Raw genomic sequence first — 11978 nt, 5'->3', positions numbered from 1 at the left:
TTAGGTCCTACTATGTGATGACATTTAATATTTATGTCTTATTAAATGAAAGTTGACACTTATAGTGTAATAGATCCCTTCGACTCTAAGAGATAATCTTATGGCAATATTCTTTACGGTCCGTAATAGAAAGAAGCAATATAAAGAGAATGCGTTTGAATAAATCTTTTTCAATATGCAAAATGCACAGAATTGTTATAGTTCATCTAAAGACCGGCTAATATCGTTTTAGAAAAGACTGGGATAGAAGGATGATAAATATGGATACAAGCATCGACAACAGAAATTCCTCGTCATGTCAGAGACAAAATTAACCTCAAAGAACAAGTGTTTAAAACAACAGGCGTGATCTGGTAGTTTACTTTGATATACTTATCAAAGTGTGGGTGTGTGCTTACCTAATGAAGTAAAGTATGTGTTATGAACAACACAGTTGCACTCATAAAGATAACTACTTGACTTATGATCTGGAGCTATTGAGGATCCAGATAGAAAAGCTCATACCATGATAAGTAGATAACGCTATTGCCATAAGGAAGATTGCCTTGCGATCAAGGAGAGATAATGTTGTTTATACCGACTAAAGATTTTATTCATATCAGAAACGTGCACCTAATGACGATAAAGAATCTGAAAATTAATATAACGGTGAGTGCCGTCAAGCTAGAGAGTTAAAGCAAACCATTGGAATGTTACACCCTCTATGCTCGGTCGAATCTTGAGGACGAGATTCAAATAAGTTGGGGAGAATGTGATGCCCGACAAAATAAGAAGTATTATTATGTTCCATAAACGAGATTAAGACATGTTTAGACAGGATTATATGAGAATTAAGATCCATAAGTTAAATATAGTATTTTATGCAAGGAATGAAGGGAGTATATATATTGTGAAACACATGAGAAGTTAGGGGGAATAAATAAAGTTTGGTGGTAAGTTAAGAAGATATGAACATTTTCGGTTAAACGTGTGAATATTCAACCCGAAAATTGAGAAAATGTACATGGTTGAATTCATCTGAATACAGTAGAGGATTGAAAAGCGAGAACACCGGCGAAAACATGACTCTATGTGACATTCGTCAAATTCGGGTCCGATTTGTATTCGTTTTGTAACCTTTTGTTATGTAAACCGGCCCATTTTGTAAACCGAAACTTATGATATAATCATAATGATAGATTTTATGTTACAATATTGTTTTACCCTTGTTGGGTCTCAAAAACATCCTTTTTGGTTCTTAAAACGCTACCAGACAAACCTGCATGTTATGCTTTCTTGTTGGTTCTATTATCCAAAATCCGATTTTTGCCCTCTAAATCACTTGTTTAACCCATTTAAGCTTATCCTATAAATACAATGCCCTCTCCCACATTAATCCCTGCTCATAAACCATTTCCTCACTCAAATTCAAGGATCTTTAAGGTTATTTTTCATTGTTCTTGAAGGTTTGACTTTCAAAAGTTAAACTGATCAAGTTTTGTATTTTAATTAGTTTACTTAGTCTTAATTAATACTTGAAGCTTATGGAACAAAATATATATAATATACACCCCTTGTTACCATTGGTGGTCACTTTTCCGGTCTCGGTCAGTTGAGTTTCGGGCCTCGTAAGGCAAGGCTACATGAAGGACTTTCGTAGTCCTTGATACACACACACACACACACACACACTTATATAACTTGTTTATACATATTAACCATGATTAACTTCTGTTCATTTTAGTTTGTACATCATATTTATGAAGTTCCGTGGTTATGGGTTTGTAGAGACTAGCCTCGGTTTAACCGTAAATAGCTCTAAACCGTAAACCGAACTTGTTTACTAGTTTTGTTAAATAATTGCTTAAACATGCTTTTTGTTAGATTTAAGTTTCTAAAATAATTTTATAAGTTCTATGGTTATGGGTTTGTAGAATCTTACCTCGGTTTTAACCCGAAACAAGATCCAAACCGAAAACCGAACTTTCGTTTAAAGACTTTGTTGTTAACTTTTTGGTTGTAAAACTTAAGTATCATCATTTATAAATTATTATACAAGTTCTTTGATATTTGGGCATGTGACAACCATCGATGAACTTATTGGGAGATGGAAACCGAACCAAACCGAACTAAACCAATTTTCACTCGCTTAAGACACACAAGTGTGTTTATAGCTATCAAGACTTGTATAAATCTTTAAATACTTTATAAACTGATTTTTAATTATTTTCTTAAGTACTTGGAAATGTTGGATCCAACTTGATCTCATAACAAAGTTTGGACCAACAAAACCGAACACTTGCTTAACGTGAGTTGTTAGTTCTAAAACAATAGAACTACATACTTGGTTAAGTCTTATTAAATTTTATTGAGTTATCTCATAAACTTTATTATTTTGGAAAGTTGACTTTGGGTTTGACCAATTATCAAGACCCGAACCAACAACCCGAACACTCGTTAAAACCCGTTTTAGTATTTATATTATAAAGGGACTTGCATTCTAGCATTTTTACCCACCTTATTACTTAACATAGGTTGAGTAAATATTAAGGCTAGATACTTTAACCCGGTTTCGAGCAAACTTATATTTTTTAAAGGACTATTGTTATAATTCCTTAAATATTTACATTTTAAACCTTAAACTTTAATTGTTTACATTCTTAACATTTATTTTATTCTGAAGACTTCCAAGAAAACTTTTCTAATACAAGTCTTCTTTTATTTTAGGCTTCGTTCATTAAACACGTCATTCCGGTTAAACTCCTAATCATCTATCTTTAAAGTTTATTACTTGAACGTGAGTACTTTCATATCCCGTTTTCCAGCTTTCGTTTGGGGTGATATTGCATATTTATTCAAACTAAATGCTTTATACTTGAGTCTTAAACCACAAACTTTATTGTACACGTTACTTAAATAAATTCTCGATTTGGTGTTCTATACTTACATGCTTATATGCTAATGTGTTTACCGCTTTTGGAGGGTTGATTCATAAATCTTTAGCTATTTGGTATTCTCTTATATCAAGGTGTCGTTAATGTATTCTTATTAACAATCTCATACGAAATCCGAATTTATTTGGTATTCTCTTATAGACGGTGTCGTTAATGTATGCTTATTAACGATCTCATATAAAAATCCGAATCTATTTAGTATTCTCTTATAGACGGTGTTGCTAATTTATTCTTATTAGCGATCTCATTTATCCAAATTATTGCTATTATTTATTGTTTCGTATACAAGTTGTGGAATTTCTCATTATTATGAATTGCTCACCAACCTTTGTGTGGATAAACTTTATTTTTTGCAATGTTACAGATTTGACTTTTGGTTGACTCGAGACTTGGAGAAAACGTAATAAAGACCGTTAGGATATAAGCAAAAATGAACAATATATTATTTGCTATGTTTTGTTTCGGTTATTGTATGAACAAGCATGTTATGTGACATCTTATGATTTTTGTGGAATTAAATGAGTTGATTAATATTGTCGCTTAAATAGCGTCATGTGTATTTGGGCAATCAGTTGCACCCCGGCATGTTCCGCCGCCTTTGGTCAGGGTGTGACACTCTATTCCTAGTTATAACAAAACTAGAAAATGCAAATTAGTATTTTCAAACACGTTCGTTAAAGCACATGTACCGATGATCTTGTAAAAGTTCATACTATCGCCGTATTTGAGGTTTGTAATTTAGATAAAATAAATCAAATAGACACCATAAGTTTGGATGAGTTGTTTTTGGGAAAAACAACTACGCTGGTTTTATTAATTTGGAGTAACACGGAACCGACAACGGGTAACGATCGTCAATAATTTATTAGCAGAAATCATAAGATAGCGATACAATTTTAAGTCGAGATTGAAATAAATATTTTGATGAAATATATTTGAAAAATATAATGTCACTTTAAGTAGCGGGTTCGTTGAAGCGAGAGATCAAAACGCGATCGCAAAACGCGTTTAAAACCGCACTATATAAGTGGGCCTACCCCCACTTTACATTCACTTCAACTTAATATTTCTACATTTTATAGAGAGAAAGGTATAGAGAGGTTAGAGGATTCCGGCAAGGTGGCCGGCGGCCAATGGCGGTCCGGCGGCGACCGATGGTAACCGATGGTGATCCGGCGCGGTGGTTCGGTGGCGGCCGAAGCCCGTCTTCTACCCGGAGCAATTTATCGACGCCCCGAACGCGATGGTAAGCCTCGTTTGTTATAAATTTGAGCTTACGTTTGTTTAAAACATGTTTTAAAATCTGGACAGATTGTATTAGTTTTGCATGTCTGCAAAGATCGTTCCATAACTGAAGATCTAACGGTCCGATCATCTTAACGTTTATACAGAGTGTTCATAACCCATAGATAATCATTTTGAGAAGTGGAGATGAGGATTGTAGTTGATTAAGTTGGGTTTCTAAACCCGTTTTCGTGTTTAGCTCGATGGGCGGATTTTGAAAACACGGCTCTAAAGAAATGCAGATTTCTGAAGATCTGACCATCAGATCGAGCTAAAAATTTCGATGAACCTTACTAACATATAGATCTTTGATTCCACTGAAGGAATCGATTATCAGATGTCTGGATAGTGAGTTATAAGCTTCATAATTTACTGGTCAGATTTTAGGAAATTATTTTGGATTGGTGTTGATTAATAAAAAAATTAGGTTAATGGGAGAGTAAAAAAAAGGTTTTTGGTTTATCCGCTATTGAGAATAGCGGATTAGGAAAAAAAAAATTGTATCCGTCATTCTCAAAGACGGATCACCCGACAACAATCATTGGACATGTAATCCGCTGATGTGAATAGCGGATTAGGACATAGCTTATTTAACCCCGTTAGGCGCCAAGTTAACCCAGTTAACCAATCAAACAACCAAACTAACCTCACTAACCAAACTAACCTAACTTTGTATTCTACCACCTAAATGTACACTACAACAAAGGACAAGATATTAAACCTATGGTGCCATGCAAAGGCTGCCCCTCACATGCAAGGCTCCCTTGCCTGTTTCAATGGTGTTCACACAAACAAAATATTAAAGCTGCCAACCACTAATTCACATGCATCCTTTAAAACTCATGAGGTGCCATGAATGCACCCTACAAGATTCCGTGAGCTCCTGCCGAGATGACCCTATAAGCTGCCATGACCCGTAAGTTGTTCATGAAACCTATTACGCAGAAGACGATGACAAAAAAAAAATTATTTTTCCTAATTCACTATTGAGAATGGCGGATTAGGGAAAGTATTTTTTTTTAGAACCTAATATGTCATTCTCAATAGCGGATTAGGAAATAATTTTTTTTTCGGTTATCGTCTTCTTCGTAATAGGGTTTATCAGCTCATGGGTTTATCATGGCAGCTCACAGGTTTTATCCACAGGAGCTCATGGCAGCTTTGAATCATTCATGGCATGGGTCTTAAATTGAACCTATCATCTTTGTCATCTTGTAGCAGGGATTCTTATGCCACTTTTATCATATTTTGAATTGGCAGGGAATCTCACCTTTGCATGTGAGCTTTGTAGACGTTATTAGCTTTGCATGTGAATGGCTTTGTAGTAGGGCAGTCTTTTAATGTGAAATTGGCAGATGTTATGAGCTTTGCAGTGTACATTTAGGTGGTAGAATACAAAGTTAGGTTAGTTAGAATTCAAAGTTAGGTTAGTTTAATTAGTGGGGTTAGTTTGGTTGTTTGGTTTGTTAACTGGGTTAACTTGGCGCCTAACGGGGTTAAATAAGCTATGTCCTAATCCGCCATTCACATTAGCGGATTACATGTCCAATGATTGTTGTCAGGTGATCCGTATTTGAGAATGAAGGATACCTTTTTTTTCTCCTAATCCGCTATTCTCAGTAGCGGATTAACCAAAAACCTTTTTTTTACTTTCCCGTCAACCTAATTTTTTTATTAATAAACACAATTCCAAAAAATATTTCCAAATTTTCGAACGAAAATAGTTTATTAAAACGAGTTGCATAAAGGTTTTGAGGTGTCGTATGGACGATCCGAGACCGGAGAAATGTTCGTGAGTAAAAACGAACGCGTTGGAATATCTTGATCGCATTGCATGTCGGATGTGAGTAGATATTGAGACGTGAACCGCACGTGAAAGGGTATAACTATGATCACTTAAAAGTTTGATAAAATTAGATTTTGATAGATTAGTCTAAATATTGATATTGAGTGTAGTTTGAAATATTAAAATGTGGTAGATGATTATTTTAACTATAGTTATTTTACAAACGAGCGTTAAAATCAAGAGTATAGAGGTGAATAACCAATATAAATTCCCGACACGTGTGTTAAAAATGGTGTAATAAAGACTTGGACGATTTCGTGTTTGTATATATACACGATATTTTGATTGAACTAGTTTATCCGGATAGCGACCGCCATTAATATTAAAAATAAATACACTTTTAGAAAATGTAAACTTTTATTTAAAAAATGAAAACAAAATTTTTTATATTAAGAATATTAATATAACACGTTTCTATATAAATAATAATGATTATATATTATGTTTTGTAAAAAAAATGGTATATAATATATTTGTCAGAATTCAAACATGCATCTATTAATAAAAGGATATTATATTTTAAAATAAATATATATATTTTTTTATTAAATAACGTCCAAGTTTAGTTTCGAAAACATGTATTAGTCTTACAACGATTATTTGAAACTATGTTGTTCCAATATATTTGTAAGATATTTTAAAACGTTCGATTCAATTACGATTTTTCCTAAACAATAAAAGTTTGTAATTTAGTTATTAGAATTAAAACAAATAAGACACGTGAGGATAAATAAATTAAGTTATGATAAAATTCCGCATGTATCTATGTTTATGTGTTAATATACTTGGTATTAAAAATAAGAATCCAGTTATCATTTGGATTAATGTAATAAGATCTTGACGTTGATTGACATATTATCACACTTGAATGTTATTTGAGCTGACGCAAAGGTGAGTATTCTCGTAAATCCCCTCATTTTAATGATTTATAAATGTTTTTGGGGGAAAGTATGTAAACTAAAGAGATATATATTTTATAAATTGTGTTAAATGGGATGAGTCATTATAAAAGTAAAAACCGTTAACCTAGAGAGAAAGGGCCTAAAAATATTGGTAGATCTATCGGGGCGACGGCCCCACTCTTTCGGTCGCTCTGGTTGAAAAGGTGGGAATATTTTGATTTTGGCATGTACCCAGTTTATTATAATGATAGTCATACATGTGTTGTACTCTTTGCTCGTTTACAATAACACGTTTTGTTTAAGAAATATATAGCTATGTTTGGAAAAAATGGAAAAGTAAATTCCCATTGATAAGAATGGTGAATAATGAAATTTATCATTGACAAGAATGATGAATAAATGGGAGTAAAGTCGAGAACTGTTACATCCCGGTTTTTAAATTGAGAAACTCACCAACATTCGTGGTGACAAAATTACTTTTAACATACTTTTCAAGTAAATGAAGAAAATGGATGCTTCGTGAAGGACTCGGGAAAATGGTGTTGTGCGTTTGAATGAATGATAGTTGGACTTCTAATTTAAAATAGAATCGTGCATGTTTGACATGTGTAAAACTCTGATATTTAATAAAGTCCAACTTATGGTTCATTATTTTTTAATATGATTGGCGGAACAACGTCTGTCACCTCCCAAATTAACTAAATTAAGTCTTCCGTTGCCAAGTTCACGATTTTGGGGTGTGACAAAATAAACATTATTTTATTAAACCGACGTCTTTGAGTTTACGTTTCTTGTCAATTAATCTTGTTGTAAGCTTTCTTGTCAATTATATCTTGTTGTAATCTTGTTATAAGCATATATTAATAATAAACTAACATTATTTTTATTTAACCGACCCTTTTTAATTCACGTTTCTCATCATTCAACGTCGTTATAAACTTCTTATATTTGTTACGTATGTGTGTGTGTGTGTGTGTATATATATATATATAGGGGAAGGTTCATGTACATTTTAATATTAATATGAGAACGTAGGAACCAATAGCAATTTAAAAAAATAAGAACGTAAGAAACAATACCAACTATAATAGCAATCTACATAAACAATTATTTATAATAACAAAGAAAAAAACCTAAAAATTACAACAAAAGAATCAAAATTAAGAATAAAATAATAACAGCAAATATCAACAAATACTTATAATAGTAAAAGAAAAAATCTAATAATAACAACAAAATATAAATCAGCAAATAATTTTAATGTCTCATAATCGAATACTAGCAAATACAAACAAAAAATAACAGCAAATACCTATAAAAATAAACCTAATAATAACAACAAATTGGTTCTCTTTTTCATGTTAAGAATAAAATGTATTTGATCATGTTATATATATATATATACTAGGTTATAACCCGTGTACTACACGGGACTTTATATCAAACATTTTGAAATTAAGAAAATAGGCTTCAATGTGTGATAATATTTAAATTGATCTATAAAAGAAAATCCCTAAATTACGTATGATTAAATATCTAATTTGGTTATTTGACAAATCCCGTATAATACGCGGGTTTAAAGCTAGTACAAGTTATATTTAACAATGTTTCACTTACAATTACATGTTACTTAATTTCACTTGAGTAGACGTACTTGTCTTATCTAGTTCTAAACACTAATTCAAGACCTTAATTTCACCTGAGTAGACATGCTTGTTTTTTCTACTTCTAAACACTTATTCAAGACCTACAAGTAGTAGTCAATTATAACTTCGTAAAAACAAAGTCAAAACAAAAAATTGAATATTTGCAGTAGTTAATAATAGTAGTAGTTAATAATAACTCCATGTTTGTTAAAAAAATGTGTACATTAATAATGCTTAATTTTTAGTTCATAAAAAAAATGTGTACAAATCCTTTTTATTATATGGGTATCAGTTAGCCTTACTCTTTAACACTTAAAAGTTAGCCTAACTAAAAATAGATATGGATTTTAGTGCACTCTTATACTAATATTAAAGAAAGTTGAGTACAATTAACAATCTAAGAATCGTCGTGAAGAAAAGGTATTTTGATGAAATTAAAATCTATAGCAATACAAGGATGCAGTAGCATATCAATATCATTATTTTAGTATCTATTAATTGATCTGAAAGTTATTACTAAAAACTGCAAGGTTACAGTCAACTATCTAAAAATCATCAATGATGAGATTAAGTATATGGTTTCAGCAAAAATCATCTGACAATCAAATATAAATTAACGTCATTTGTTAAAAAATTGTATGAATATCAAGTCACAACTAATAAGTGATATTGCTCATGTTTATACAGAAAGAATCATGAAGCACCTAAAATAGAAGTACAAATGTAACGCTTGGCATAAACAATTTAAGATTTTAGTTAAAGAACCATAGTTGAATTTGTAACCTGCTACATTTTTGTCCTTTGGAGCATCAACTAATAATTTTGGGCCTGCAGTCATGGGCGGACTTTCTGGTTGAATCATCCCACGTCATATAAGCACATTCTTTGACCCGTAATAGGGTCAATGACAAGAGTTTGTAGTATGCTTTTATCTTGCAGCACTCTTCTGCATCATCACACACCTAAATGCACCACCCAAAATAAAAGAAAAGAAAATGACAAGCAATAAAAATAACTCAAATATTAATAATCGGTTGTTAATACAATCCAACAGCTTTTAAATAAGAAGCTAATTCCAGAAAGATTTGGAAGGCATCAAGGCTCTGGAATTTCTTTGGTTTAGCAATAGATTATAAAAAAATCGGCTTCGTGGTTAAATTGGTGTAATTTCTCATTTGTGTAATAATTGGCGTTGTTCTGTTTTGTCTCTTCTAAGGTGTGTTTATAAAAGTTAACTTTCAAAAAAAAAACACCCGTTCCATAACCCTTGTTTTCCATTTTCAATTTTGACTTTCCATGTTAATTTGACTTCAAACAAATTCAATCTTACAAGTCCTCCAAATCCACAACAGTAGGCTCATATAACTCCACGGTTTTTACTTTAATTTTGACCTGCAATTGAACAATGCATCATATTTTCATAAATTCCCAAATTGCCCCTCATGCCCAACCATTTCTACAGCAAACTACCGAGCCTTTTTGTTGGCATAAAGTGAGCTCTATAATGATATTTGTTAGTCTAGAAATTGGTTAAAAAAAATTGTTAAAGCATAAAAAAAACAAATTTGAATATTGCATTTTAAACAACTATATAATATCCATTTTCAAGAATTTAACGGTAACTAAAAAATATAAACTAAAAACCTGTTTTATAGTAGAATTATTAGAGCTTCAGTGTTGAAAATAGTGCCTGGTATCTTAGACTATGGCTTCAATCTGATGCAATTTATTCATTATATCAAAGCATCATTAAGATTTTATAAAACCATATTTCCTTATTATACTTGTAATATAGGTACTAATCTTGGTAGATCTTTACCCATTTACAAAAGGGTATATATTTTACCTGTTTAATAAATACCATAAGAAATATCAAGAGACTAATAACTGTATAAACCATTAGCTTTTCACTTGAAAACCATGATAAGCTATCATCATTAAACTTCTAATAAAAAAAACATATTTTTCCGATACTACTTTAGGATAAAAACGTGTAAATGAACATTAGATCTCAGCAAAATAAAAAAATGGAGGATATAAGTGTGCTTGGATACTTGAATATGTTCTTAACAGGGAGGGCAGATAGAATAAACATGAGCCTCTCTCAAAAGTCTGTAGTTTGTATCCAGCTTCAGCATCCCATACCTATTATTTAGTGACACTTGTAACTTAATCATCTTGTTATTCCCACATGTGATAACACACAATTGCAGGATGAGCAAAAGTTATATCATTTACACCACCAATATGAGCATCTATATGTATTTGTAATGTAGCAAAATAGATAAAAAAAATTAAGAATCAGAAACAACAAAAAGTGGGAGGGTTTACTTCCCAGTTCGCAGTGATGCCTTAACTCAAGTCCCAGATCGATAATCAAACACGATATAAACAAATAACTCTTGTTTATTAATCAGAAAATCTAACACAAAAAACTGATTACAACTCTCAAACCCTAACTCGGTTTGACTCTTGATGAACCCTAACTCGGTTACATCCCGTGTTTGTCTCTAGATGAACCCTAACTCGGTTGCACCTCACACCACACAATCTGTAATGTCTAACCATGACATGTTTATATAGGACTAAACTAACTTGCTATCAAAGACATTACCTATAATAATTACAATACAATTAGGAAACATAACCACTATGACTGACTTGTCAATATTGGTCCCTCAAGTTCACCGACTTGTGACTTAGAGTCCGAAATTACTTCCAACAATCACCCCCTAATTTCTGACTCAAAATAGGTGGCTCTTCAACTCCGAGCATGTCTCTTTTTCCCTGTTTGATTTGACCCATGAACTTCACCTTCTCGGTTTTCACAACCATATCGGTCTTGATCTCCCTGAAACTTTTCTTGATCTATAGATGTGTTCTTCAGCTCCCCCGAACTCGACTACCTCTGTGACCATGTCTCCGACCATTCACTCGGTCGTATGAAAACACATAACCACTCCTTTGGCTGTGATCCCGATCATCTAATCGAGCAAACATCAATCCTTCTTGATCATCTTTTGTTCCCGAATCAAAACACCAGCACATCTTTCAAATCAAAATCCTTGGTTAAAAACATAACTAGTTTAACCTTGATCACGACTTTGATCAAACACCGTAAACACGTCTTGATCACAAAATCTCAGCCCGTCAACGACCCTTGTCTCGATCGCAAACCCTTGCCTTGATTATTCAATCACAGCCACAAATACCTCTTAAAAATTGAACCGTTGCAAAACCAACTTGTTTCATAGCTCAAATCTTATGCAAAAAACTTTAATTGCAAAAAGTATATTCAATATTTTCTTTCTTTCGTAGCCTGTGCAAATATAAATTGATGTCCACAAACAATTCTTGACTTTTATTG

Source organism: Bidens hawaiensis, unplaced genomic scaffold (genome assembly GCF_021521415.1).
Source record: "Bidens hawaiensis isolate Kalapana, Puna unplaced genomic scaffold, B.hawaiensis_p1.1 tig00000326_1, whole genome shotgun sequence".
Taxonomy (NCBI): domain Eukaryota; kingdom Viridiplantae; phylum Streptophyta; class Magnoliopsida; order Asterales; family Asteraceae; genus Bidens; species Bidens hawaiensis.
The sequence above is the reverse complement of the archived record's forward strand: the minus strand, read 5'-3'. Positions refer to the sequence as shown.